Raw genomic sequence first — 13590 nt, 5'->3', positions numbered from 1 at the left:
GTAAAAGTGCAGCCATGTGCCATTTCCCGTAAGAGTTTGAAGGTTGATGGATTCTGGAAGCCATTCTATGCTCCTTTTGGGAGCCCTGAGTGATCCCACAGCATGGCTGTGGGTGGGAGGAAGGAGCATTTAGCTGTCTTATGAGTCTTCTTCCCATGTGCAATGCCAGTGCGTCCATGTGCTCTGTGCAGCCACGGAGAAGAGCAGAGAGGGAAGGGGCCAGGCCCGGAGCTGTGCCCCGGGGCTGTGCTTTGCATGGCTCCTTTGCCAGCTCCAGGGAGCCTGACGATCTCCGACAGAGTCATGGGAGCTGTTCTGTCCTACCTTTCCTTGCAGCCAAGCCTCTTGGTGAAGGTGATCTGGCTTCCCAACTCATGTCCAAGACTGAGCCTCTGGGAGATGGTGAGGGTAGGTCAAGGCCTTTCCCCCTGGGAATGCTGCCAGCTCAGAGCCCAAAAGTCATCCTGATATCAGAGATGACAGAAGCTTCTGTGGCTGCTGAGTTACAGGTGTGTCTGCAGGGGGAATTTTCCCAGCTCCTTTTCTGGATGCTGCACCCAAGCCCCGCTCCCATCGCAGGGGTGAGTAGTGTGTCCCTGCTGACCCCAGAGCCTGAGCAATGATTTTGTGGAATCCATTCCTGGGAAATTTTCCTCTAAGGTCCTCCAACAGGAAGGAACAAAGCTACTGGACACAAGAAACCCCGTGAACCGTCTAATACCATGCAGCAAATGCTGAAGGAAATGCAAGGAGGACAAGGTGGGTCCATGTCCCTCAGCCTCCTCCTGAGACTCAGCAGCCGGGGGCTTTCTCTGCACATCTGGACACGCCGTGCCTGGCACAGCAGGAAGGGATCCATGGCAGCCTCACTGCCTTGCTGCTGCTTTCATGGCCTGCAGGGCTGTCTCCCAGCCTGGCCTGGCTGCAGCTTCTCCCCAGCCTTTGCAGGAAGGCATTTGGCATCAGCTGACAGGGAGCCCAAAGTGCACCACGGGCCATGCACACCCTGAGAACCCCTGCAATTTCCCACTCTCAGGGTTGACCAGAAATGACAGCTGTTTCGAGAAGGATGGGTCCTGACCAATCCCAAAAGTTGATATGATTTCATGATCCTTATCCATGACTTTGACAAGCATTCCCTCCTGAAGATGCCACCTCCTATCTCTGAGACGGTTCCATCTGATCCGTTTGCAAAACTTTCTTTTTCCAGAGATGAACCAAAAGGCTGTGCTGAAGGCAGTGTTTCCCAGAGGAAACAGTGGCTCATGGGCAGCCTCTGCTGCAGGAAGGGAGGCCATGCCAGGCACAGTCCCAGGAGGTAATTGCTGTGTCCCTGGGCCTGAGCCCTGCTGAGGCTTGAGCTGCCATCTCTGCTGCTTGGCAGTGCCTGCCCTTCAGGGATGTTGCACAGAGCATGGAAAAGGGGTTGAGAGTGACCAGGAGCCAGCCCAGACTTCCCCAGGCCCCTCTGCAGTACTGGCCATGTCCATTGACATGGGGCTCCCATGGCCTTACCGAAACCCTTGCAGTGACCTGTTCCCTAAGTCTGAAGTGGATACCAGCACACCATAGAAATGGTTCTGATCTGTGATTCCTTCTAGATTGGGATCGAGACATGGAGTACATGAAAATGCTGGTCAGTGGTGGTTTGAAGACTTTGCCAGATACTGGAGGCAAGTTTTCAGTGTCTCTCTCTGCATGGAATAATCAGTGTCAATGTGGCAAGAGCCATGTCCATTGACATCTGGCTCCCACAGCATTACCCAAACCCCTTGCAGTGCCCAGATCCCAAAGGCAGAAGTTGATCTCGGCACACACTGGAATGGTTCTGATCTGTGCTCCCTTCTAGATGAGGGTGCTGAGACAGCTTCTCCAGCAGCTGGGATGGAAGATGGTTTGGAACCATTAGGAGGTTCTGCAGGTAAGTTCTCAGCTTCTGCTCAGAGCATAATCATTGACAACCTGCCAAGAAACAGGTGACAGATGCTTCTGTGGCTGTTGAGTTACAGGTGTGTCTGCAGAGAGGACTTTCCCAGTTCCTTTCCTGACGCCTGAACGCAAGCTCGGCTCCCATCGCAGGGGTGAGTAGTGTGTCCCTGCTGACCCTACAGGCTGAGCCCTGGTTTGTGGGACACGTTCATCTGAAATGGAAATACTTTCTGTTAAGGTCCTCCTAGAGGGAGGAACAAACCTACAAAAGATATCAAGTATCTGGAGACATCGAAACACATGGATGAGATGCTGAGTGATCTGGACAGACACCGTGGTAGGTGCATTCCTCTCAGCAGCTGGGGCCTTTCTCTGCACATCTGGACACGCTGTGCCTGGAACAGAAAGAAGGGATCCATGTCAGCCTGGCTGCCCTGCTGCTGCTTTCACAGCCTGCAGGGCTGTTTCCCCAGCCTGGCCTGGCTGCAGCTTCTCCCCAGCCTCTGCAGGAAGGCATTTGGCATCAGTGGACAGGGAGCCCAAACTGCACCTTGGCCGTGCACACCCTGAGATCCCCTGCAATTTTTCAGTCTCAGGGTAAATCAAGAGGGGCAGCTTCAGGAGGAGGGAGAATCTTGTGTCAGCCCAAAGAGCCTTGGACTTTTCCTGATCAAGCAATCATGACCAAGACATGGATATGTCTTTGACAAGTATTACTTCCTGAAGAAGCCACCTCCATGATGGCCAGTAGTTCCATCTGATTCAGCTGTGCCTCTTCCTTTCTCCAGAGATGTACCAAAAGCCTTTGCAGGAAGCAGAACTTCCTGGAGAATGGAAGGGCTTCATGCCAGGTGCCTCTACACAAAGGGAGGAGATACCAGACAGTGCTACAGAAGGTATATTGCTGTGCCAGGCTCAGCCAGGCTGAGCAATCCTGCTGGGGCCCCTCCATACGAGACACGTCCCGAAACACCCTGGGAGCGGCTGCATCGGGTGTCCATGGCGGGGAAAGGGCAGAGGAGGAGGCCAGGGCTCCAGTGTGTCCTGACAGGGCCTGGCTCTGTCCCCTTGGGCTGGGGGAGCTGTCACGGGAAAGGGAGGGTCAGTGGTGGCTGTGGCTGCTCAGGGATGGCTTTGGCCTGTGTCCCAGGAAGAAGCCACTGCCCAAGCAGCTGCGCTGTCCCCGGGCTCTGCTCCCGGCCTTCTGAGCTCTGTTGGGTGGCACAGCCTGTGCCAAGGGATGGCAAGGTGCCTGCAGGCTCCAGCTCAGGGGCAAACAGAGAACGTCCTGGCCGTATGCAGCGTGCTGCCAGCTCAGCAGTGGAGCACAGCTTGGGCTCAACGCTGCCCATTGCCCCCACAGATGTTATCACAGAAACAGGAGTTGATATTAAGAATCCAGTGCGCCTATCAAGAATTGTTGGCCCGCGGGACGTGCGCAAATCCTGTGTGAGAGACACAGTAATGACAGTCCTCACTGTTCAGCTTGTACTTATATGCTGTTATTTTGGGATCCGGAAAGTGTACAAGATCAGGAGGTAATTTGTTGATTTTTCTCCAGAGTTGTCTTAAAACTCTGCACACAGCACTGGTAGCCTGACGCATAGTCATGCTGCTGTGCACTTGTTTGTAGTCAATGGTAGTCCACAGAATTCTGCTGAGAGTTCTGCTGCTGCCCAGGCCTTTCATTGCCCTCCTAACTGCTGGGCCTTGTCCTGGGGAGCCCGCTTGTGCTGCAGCCAATGCTGGCTCCCACGGAGGCTGCCTGGCCAAGAGCAGCCCCAGGAGCAGCAGGCAGAGGCAAAGCAAGGTGGGCAGGAGGAAGAGCGGGAACGAGATTGCCCTTGAAAGGAAGAAGCGCTCTGAGACCTGCTCCAGGCCAGGGACCCTGCCCAGAGCCATGCCCTGCTCGCCGGGCTCTTGAGGGGCAGCTCTCCAGCTGGGCCAAGCTGTGCCAGCAGCTGCAGCCGTGCTGGGGAGCCTTGGCCGCTCTGGGCCCTGCTGTGCAGGAGGGGCCTTGTGTGCCAGCGGCAGCTGGGGGCCTCAGCCACCTCTTCTCTCCACAGGAACAGCTCTTCCGCTCCAGCATTCTGGCGAAGAATGTGCCACTCTCCCTCGTCCACCGGAAGCTTAGAGACTGTCTGGTTTTACTGTGCCCATACAGGGTCTCAGAAGCAGGAGTTGCCTTGCAAAGAAGAGCACCAGCACTCCCTGCCTCCCCCACAGTCCCCCAGCTCGGCCGTGATCCCTATTTCCCCCGAGATCCCCCCACCTCCTCCCCTCCCGAGCCGGCCGCCCTGGTCCAGCTAGGACTGAAAGTGGGCCAGCCACGGTAGGCCTTGGGCCACCAACAGCTTGCTCTTGGCTACAAATAACACTTGTTGCCTATGGGTAACAACCCATACAGAGGCAGTTTTCTTACTGTTTTCCCTTCAATAGGAAGGGCTGAATATTCTTCCCATGCCCACCTCATCCTTTGCTCTTTTGATTTTTATGCTGCTGGGTGCTGGCTGAATCTCTTCAAAGAGCTTTATAGCTTTGCATGTTTTCCCCACCTACTAGGCCATAAAAAAAAAAAATTAAAAAAAATTTCAATTTATATTTCATTTTTAGAGTGATTGGGCCACTCCAATTTGGAGCAACTCATTTTCCATTTCCCTTTTCCTTCCTATCTACAAAAAGTTCATCTGGACATGCAAATCAACAGAATTACTGAGATTCACCTCAAAGCCCAGAGGAGAATCTGGCACAAAATATTCTCCCTGTGTACTGCCCAGGAAGAAACATTCACAGGAAAATACAGTGGCAGCTGAGGATGGTGGAGCTCCCAGAATCCTGAGCCTGCAGAGGAGGCAAACACAGCCTGGCAGTGGCTGAGGGGACTTCTCCTCACAGACTCCTCTGCATGTGTGTCCCTTCCGGAGGGGAAAGCTTTTAAAGCTTTGCCTTACCTTCCTCCTGTGCTAAAATGTAAGGCTTCTCCTTACATTTACAGAGAAAATACTGAGCTACAATCAATTCTCTATTCCTCACCAAAGCTAGTCAGGTGCTCGACTTCAACAGCAAAACCAAATGTGGTCAGAAATTTCCCATCAAAGCCCATTTGTAGAGAAACCTCACCATATGTCAGCAAATAATTATTAGCACCGTTCACTCAAGAGATTGCTCCTTTTTTATCCCAGAGAGAATATTAGAACCATTTGTTCTTGACAGGACTCCTTGGACAGCCCCCAGAGCTGCCTTCTCACCACGCCTTGCCTGGGCTGTTCATGCAGCCTGGTAGCACCACCTGACTTTGCCACCCTGTTCAGACCTTGGGCATGGCTGGTGCCACGGTCCCCTCTGGTGCCACGGTCCTCTCCTGGATCGTGGCGTGTCCCTGCTGCTGGAGGAGCCCTGCTCGTGCTGCTGCCTGTGTTCAACCAGGCCGGGGTGCTACTTCCCAGCCAAAGAGAGACTAAAGTCACTGCTTTGGGCAGCTCATTGGAATGAGTTTAACGCTTCCTCATCTCTATCAAAGACCACTTAAAAGCCACAAAGCAACAGCATAAAGTCACCTCATCTACAGAGGTGAGGAGGCCTGAGTGAACAGAAGGTCAGCTTTCAAGCACACTGGGTTTTTAATTTAGTGGAATCATTCAGTCTTTCACAAGCCTTACTTGTCAAACTGGACTGTGTCATGCTCTTGTCTAGCTTGTGCTAGAGAGGAGGCAGGGAGAAATTAGTGAAGGAACCAGAAACACTGGGGGTGCTTAGGCTTGGCTAACAAAGGGAGCATGGTGGCACCGGCCTACTTTGCCTGACAACTTTTGCCTGATATAATGCATCCCTTTTCCTGCTGGATAGAAGTGGACAAGGCTCCACTGAGGGCACCATGGAAATGGTTCTGATCTGTGATCCCTTCTAGACTGGGATCATGACATGGATTATCTAGAAGTGCTGGTAAATGGTGGTTTGAAGACCTTGCCAGATGCTGGAGGTAAGTTCTCAATGTCCCTTTCATTGCAGAATAATCAGAGTCAATGTGGCAAGAGCTCACTCATGTGCCATTTCCCTTAAGAGTCTGAAGATTGATGGATTGTGGAAACCTTTCAATGCTCTCTTTTGGAGTCCTGAGTGATCCCACAGCATTGCTGTGGGTGGGAGGAAGGAGCATTTAGCTGTCAATCTTCTTCCCATGTGCAATGCCAGTGTCTCCTTCCATGTGCTCTGTGCAGCCACAGAGAAGAGCAGAGAGGGAAGGGGCCAGGCCCAGGGCTGTGCCCCAGGCCTGTGCCTTGCATGGCTCCTTTGCCAGCTCCAGGAAGCCTGAGAATCTCCTACAGAGCCACAGGAGCTGCTTCTGGCCTTTCTTTGCAGCCAAGTCTCTTGGAGAATGTGATGCAGCTTTCCAACGCACATTTTGGACTGAGCCTCTTAGAGATGGTGTGGATAGGTCAAGGCCTTTCCCCTGGAAAAGCTGCCAGCTCATAGCCCAAAAATCATGCAGCTAGCAGAGATGAGAGAAGCTTCTGTGGCTGTTGAGTTACAGCTGTGTCTGCAGGGAGGATTTTCCCAGCTCTTGGGTGGGTTGCTGCACACATGCTGCACACACCTCCCGTTGCAGGGGCAAGTAGTGTGTCCCTGCTGATCCCACAGGCTGAGCACTGGTTTTGTGGGATCCGTCCTGGGAAATGGATCTGTTTTTCTCTAAGATCCTCCAACAGGAAAGAACAAAGTCACAGGACATAAGAAACCCCATGAGCCATCCAAAGTCATGCAGAAAATGCTGAAGAAAATGCTGCAGGGAGGACAAGATGGGCCCATGTCTGTTGGGAAGGATGACAATTTAACAGAAATGTTTAATGGATGTGAATGCTTAGCAGAAGGTTCTCTAGAAATGAAAGCAAGCTTTGATATATAAAAAAATGGTTTTAGGGATAGGTGTTACTGAAACAGCTGAAAGAACAAAGGTTTAGTCAAGTTGGAAGGTTTAGAGCAAAAGTTTAGTCAGTTAGAAGGACGTTTTATGGCTAAAAGTCCAATAGGTTAAATGATTTTCAAACAAAGCACGTTTGCTACCAAGTGAAAAAGCATAGGCAGACAGAAAAATGATTTTTACCAAAGCAAAAGAGATTTTTCCACTGCAAAACAGGTGTCAAAGTTTAACATGTAAGTGCTAACTCAGATGATTAGTTTGTCACTAACACAGTATGGTAATTCTAGCAGTTTTGATGGGATATATGTAAATGTAAAGGTATTGTGTGTGATGCTGATTGGTTGTTATGCAATAATATGCACAGGAAAAGAAAGAGATATAATGCATTGTAACCAGAACCGAGGGGGCTTGCAGAGGACACATGGCCTGCCTATAGCCAGCAGCTGTAGGCTGACCCACGCCCCCCTGCTGCAACCTAATCTATGGAATAAACAGCATTATAAAGAAAAGCCGTCTGAAGTCCCCGTCTCTCCGTCAGCTCTTACACATGTCCCTCAGCCTTCTCTTCAGACTCAGCAGCCGGGGGCTTTCTCTGCACATCTGGATACAAAATAGACACTGATCCCTGGCAGCCTCGCTGCACCACTGCTGCTTTCATGGCCTGCAGGGCTGTTTCCCAGCCTCCCCAGCCTCTGCAGGAAGGCATTTGGCATCAGCTGACAGGGAACCCAAACTGTACCACAGCTATGCATACCCTGAGATCCCCTGCAATTTCCCAGTCTCAGGGTAGACTGAAATGGTGGCTGTTTTGAGAAAGGAGGGTCCTCACCAATCCCAAAAGTTGATATGATTTTCTGATCTTTATCTATGACTTTGACAAGCATTCCCTCCTGAAGATGCCGCCTCTCATCTGCAGGATGGTTTCATCTGATCCAGATGTAAATATTTCTTTCACCAGTGATGAAACAAAAATCTGTGCTGAAGGCGGTGTTTCCCAGTGGAAACAGTGGCTCATGGGCAGCCTCTGCTGCAGGAAGGGAGGCCATGCCAGGCACAGTCCCAGGAGGTAATTGCTGTGTCCCTGGGCCTGAGCCCTGCTGAGGCTTGAGCTGCCATCTCTGCTGCTTGGCAGTGCCTGCCCTTCAAGGATGTTGCACAGAGCATGGAAAGGGGGTTGAGAGTGACCAGGAGCCAGCCCAGAGCTCCCCAGGTCCCTCTGCAGCTTTGGCCATGTCCATTGACATCTCGCTCCCACAGCATTACCCAAACCCCTTGCAGTGCCCATATCCCAAAGGCAGAAGTCGATCTCGGCACACCATGGAATGGTTCTGATCTGTGATTCCTTCTAGATTGGGATCGTGACATGGAGCACATGGAAATGCTGGTCAGTGGTGGTTTGAAGACTTTGCCAGATACTGGAGGAAAGTTTTCAGTGTCTCTTTCTGCACAGAATAATCTGTGCCAATGTGGCAAGAGCTCACTCATGTGCCATTTCCCTTAAGAGTCTGAAGGTTGATGGATTGTGGAAACCTTTCAATGCTCCCTTTTGGAGCCCTGAGTGATCCCACAGCATGGCTGTGCTTGGGAGGAAGGAGTTTTTAGCTGTCAATCTTCTTCCCATGTGCAATGCCAGTGTCTCCTTCAGTGTGCTCTGTGCAGCCATGGAGAAGAGCAGAGGGAAGGGGCCAGGCCTGGAGCTGTGCCCTAGGGCCGTGCCTTGCATGGCTCCTTTGCCAGCCCCAGGGAACCTGAGCTGCTTCTGCTGCTGCTGTCAAGCCCTGGCCCTGCCTGGTGTTCAGGTCAGAGCTGCTGGCAGCTCCAGGGTTTCCTTTCTGCCCTGACTGTCCATGCATGTGGCTCCTTCCATCCCAGTGTGGGGCCACTCCAGGCACGTGGTCCTCCTGCCCCTGCTCCTGAGGGGAAGGCAGAGATGACGGAATGCCTTGGACGGTAGCAGTCACCCTGATGCACTTCATGCTCCTCCAGACTGAAGGAGAAATGGAACTGCTTTCCATTCAGGTCCTCCTACATGGACGAACCAAAACATAGAAGACGAGAAATCCCTGGAGGCATCCCGACTTCTGGACAAGATGTTGAGTGATCTGGAGACACGCCGTGGTGGGTGTAATTCCCTCAGCAGCTGGGGCCTTTCTCTGCACATCTGGACACGCTGTCCCCGGCACAGCAGGAAGGGATCCATGGCAGCCTGGCTTGCCCTACTGCTGCTTTCACAGCCTGCAGGGCTGTTTCCCCAGCCTGGCCTGGCTGCAGCTTCTTCCCAGCCTCTGCAGGAAGGCATTTGGCATCAGCTGAAAGGGAGCTCAAGCTGCACCTTGGCCATGCAGACCCTGAGATCCCCTGCAATTTTTCAGTCTCAGGGTAAATCAAGAGGGGCAGCTTCAGGAGGAGGGAGAGTCTTGTGTCAGCACAAAGAGCCTTGGACTTTTCCTGATCAAGCAAACATGACCAAGACATGGATATGTCTTTGACAAATATTACTTCCTGAAGAAGCCACCTCCCTGATGGGCAGTAGTTCCATCTGATTCAGCTGTGCCTCTTTTCTTTCTCCAGAGATGGACCAAAAGTCTTTGCAGAAGGCAGAACTTAATGCAGAATGCAATGGCTTTGTTGCCATTTGATTCAATAAACTCTATTATTAAGGTAGTAGCAAATGATAATAGTTAGCATTAGTTGACATTAGTAGTAGTTATGCTAAGGCTTGGTAGGCCGCATGTAACCTGCAGATGAACTGTATAGCAGATATTGCAATGTAAGCAGTGTAGCTAGGAGATAATCTAAAGAATGCACCTCTTGGCAAAACCTAAAGGTCAAAGAGATAATCATACCAAGTAGTGAGAGAAATTAAGAAATTGTGATGATGAAGAAATCATGTAGAAAACATATAAAAACCCTGTGCTTTTTCTGTGGAATGGGGCTCTGTCTTTGGACGCTAGTCCACAGGCTCCCGGGCCCTCAATAAAGCACCGCATAAACGACTTCGGTTGTTTGTGTTTTCTTCGGATCGGGCAACAGTTTTCTGGCGACCGCGGCAGGACTCCGAAGGTGACTGGGGCGGTTCGCGTTCTGATCCACTCCACGCCGACACCGAGTGATTCTCGGGGAGTCATCGGTTCGTGCCCGACCCCCGCACCTGGCGGACGACTGCAAAAGGTAAGCCCGAAGGTGCTTTATTTTTCTGGTTTTGGTTTGGGTGCCTGCTCATAAGACGAGGCGGCGATCCTCGCAGGGTTGGGCTAAGACGTCTGGTTGGTCTGGGAAGCCTAGGCGCCGGCTGTCAGATGCGGCGAAAGCTGCGCAGGTCCGGCACTTGCCCCTCGTGGCGTCGAGAAGCGGCAAGTTGGATTGGTCTGGTATTTATCTGGTATTTAGTCCCTTTTGTTTGCTGTATGTGGTTTGCTGTATGTGGTTTGCTTAAATTTGTCAAACTGTAAATATTGATTGTGGTTTTGTATATTGCTGCTTATTGGTTGATACGATCGTTTGTTGAATTATTGTTTAGGTGTTCGTAAGTTGTTGCTGCTAAAAGTGAAACTACCTCAGTATTGAAGTGATTGTTGTGTGAGTGTGTGGTATGATTGATTTTGTTGGACTGTCAATATTGATTGTGGTTTTTATTGTTTCGTATATTGCTGCATATTGGTTGTTGCTATTGGTTACCGAGTTTTTGTACGGCTGTGAGTAAGGTTCAAAATGCCATTCAAGGCACTTAAGTCTATGGTTCAGTCTGATAAAGGTATCCCAGAAAATACCCCGCTAGGATGTTTAATGAAGAGGTGGAAAAGTGAAGGGTTTTTCCAGGAGATGAGTAAGGATAAAATGATTGATTATTGTAATCATTGGTGGCCCGAATATAAGCGAGAAGGGTCGTCATGGCCAGAGAATGGTACTGTGGACTATGACACCATAAATTCGTTAATGCACTATCTGGAGGAATGTGAAAAATGGGATGAAATACAGTATTTAGACTTGTTTCATTTACTGCGCCGTAAAAAGGAATGGCAGACTGAGTGTGGAATAATGGTGTTGGAGATGAAAGAATCTAAGTGCGGGGGTTGTAAAGAAAGATCTAAATGTGTTCAGTGCTTAGCCTTAACCTCTCGACCAGAAGAGGATTTGTCTTTTATGGTGTCACCCGGTGCGCTTCCTGCTTCACCCCCTCCTGCTGTCTCAACCCCTCCTGCTGTCTCACCTCTTCCCTCTGTCTCACCCCATTCCTCTTTGTATCCACCGTTACCAGAAACCAGCACTGAGGATGAGGATGAGGAGGAGGAGGAGGAGGTGGCAAACTTAACGGTAGTACCAGGGAATGCTAAGAAAGTTGTTATCCGACCTAAAACCCCTTCCCCTGTTTCTCCCCAGAATCGGCGAAATACTCCGCTCGCGGCACGAACTAGACAGGGACATAAAAATTACGGGGAATCCCAGCTTATTGCCCCTTTAAGGGAAGCTATGGGACCCCAAGGAGAGAAAGTGCTTGTGAAAGTGCCTTTCTCCCCAGGAGATCTGGTGATTTGGAAGCAGTCAGCAGGCTGTTACCGTGAGAATCCGGAGAGGGTGGCCCGGGTGGTCAAAATGATAATTAAAACCCAGAATCCAGATTGGAATGGCATGCAGGTTTTGCTAGATACTTTGATGGATTCCACCAAAAAAGAGATGGTGTTACGGGCAATGAAAGAGCGTGCTCGAGAGATGATTAGGCTGCGTTGTACAGTAGAAACAGTAAATGACTTAGTTCCAAGCGATGATCCGGGGTGGGATCCAAACAGAGTCGGAGGAATAGAATCTATCAGGGTGTACCAGGAGTTGTTAGTAGAAGGAATCAGGACTGGGATGCCTAAGACACTAAACTGGTCAAAATTGTATTCAGTTAGGCAGGATAAGAATGAATCTCCTTCGGCGTTTTTAGAGAGACTTAAGGAAACTGCTAGATGCTTCACTGATTTGGAGACCGACAGTGAAGCAGGAAAATTGCAGCTTGCTTTAATCTTTTTGGGTCAGACACAGGAAGATATCCGCAGAAAACTGCAGAAGTTAGAAGGACAAGATATTCGGGACTTGGATAAAATGCTAGAAGTGGCTTGGAAAGTTTATAATAACAGAGAAAAGGAAACGGCCAAGAAACAGCAGGCAAATATACTAGCTATAATGCAGCAAGCCAGTGAAAGGGGGGAAGGCAGAGGTGGTTTTGGGCGCGGTCGTGGCTTTGGACGTGGCAGGGCAGGATTCCAGAATGTTAAATTTGGAGGACAGGGGATGGCCCCTCCTGGTCCCCCGCAAGGAGGGATTGCTCCCAATCAATGTGCGTTCTGTCATCAGATAGGACACTGGAAGAATGAGTGCCCAGTGAAAGCTGGACTGGGAGGAATGCCAGTGAATGGACCAACAGGTTACCCTGTGAATCCAGAAGGTGGCGCCCAAGCATTTGTGTTGGGGAATTATCAGAATCAGAGCTGACTAGAACAGGACTTGAAGGTCAGGATTGATATTGATGGGAAAGAACAAGAGTTTATCGTGGATACGGGGGCAACGCATTCAGTTTTAAACAAAAGGTTAGGACCTATCAGCGATACTACCATACAGGTAGTGGGGGCAACGGGACAATTAGAAGAAAGACCCTTTTTACAACCATTGAATTTGAGATTTGGAGGAAAAGAATTAGATCATCAGTTTTTGTATATGCCTAATTGCCCCAAGCCATTGCTTGGCAGAGATTTGTTGTCATCATTAAATGTCAGAATCATATTCGAAAATGGGAGGGTGAAATTAGAGGTTCCGGGAGAAGAAATTGCTAAATTGTTTGTAATAAAAGAAATTGATCCCTCTCCTATTCCTATTGAAGTAGATCAAGCTGTAGTACCTTGGGTATGGGAGTCGGGGAACCCAGGAAAATCAAAAGCTGCTCAGCCAGTGGTAGTAGAACTAAAAGAAGGAGCTCAGCCAGTGAGAATAAAACAATACCCAATCAAGTTAGAAGCTAAACAGGGTGTCGCTCCCTTGATAACTCAGTTTTTAGCACAAGGAATTTTGCAGGAATGTGAATCAGACTTTAACACTCCTATTTTTCCAGTCAGAATACCCAATGGTAAGTATCGGCTAGTGCAGGATTTAAGGGCAATTAATAATATTACTAAAGACATTCACCCAGTGGTTGCCAATCCGTATACTCTATTAACATCTGTGTCAGAAAGATTTAAATGGTTCTCTGTTATTGATTTGAAAGATGCTTTCTTCTGCATCCCTCTGGCATTGGAAAGTAGGAAATATTTTGCATTTGAATGGGAGAGTCCTGATACTGGAAGAAAGAGACAGCTCACCTGGTCTCGATTGCCGCAAGGATTCAAAAACAGCCCTACAATATTTGGAAATCAACTGGCAAAGGAATTGGAAGAGTAGAAAACTGCTGAGGTAAGAGAGTTACCTTCCTCTTATGTTATTCTCCAGTACGTGGATGATATCTTTTTAGCAATAGCAGAAAAGGAAATGTGTCTGAAATTGACTATTGCTCTGTTGAATATGCTGGGCCAAGCTGGCTACCGAGTGTCAAAATAAAAAGCACAGCTAATAAAAGAAAGTGTAATATATTTGGGATGTGAAATCACCCAAGGCCAGAGACGGTTGGGAGTCAATCGAGTGGAAGCTATTTGTGCTATTCCCCTTCCCAGGAACCATCAAGAACTGAGGTCCTTTCTGGGAATGGTAGGGTGGTGCAGGCTGTGGATTCT

General features: G+C 49.8%; 1 long non-coding RNA gene across 1 annotated transcript; it reads left to right on the top strand.

The window, feature by feature from the left end:
- The first annotated feature begins 1178 nt into the window (after window positions 1-1178).
- LOC131582055 (uncharacterized) lies at window positions 1179-2084 on the top strand. Its single transcript, XR_009278262.1, has 3 exons — window positions 1179-1318; window positions 1850-1921; window positions 2010-2084. It is a non-coding gene; the product is annotated as an uncharacterized LOC131582055 (long non-coding RNA).
- Window positions 2085-13590: the final 11506 nt, after the last annotated feature.

Source organism: Poecile atricapillus, chromosome 9 (genome assembly GCF_030490865.1).
Source record: "Poecile atricapillus isolate bPoeAtr1 chromosome 9, bPoeAtr1.hap1, whole genome shotgun sequence".
In the NCBI taxonomy this organism is placed as follows: Eukaryota; Metazoa; Chordata; class Aves; order Passeriformes; family Paridae; genus Poecile; species Poecile atricapillus.
This window is presented reverse-complemented; position numbering and strand designations above follow the sequence as displayed.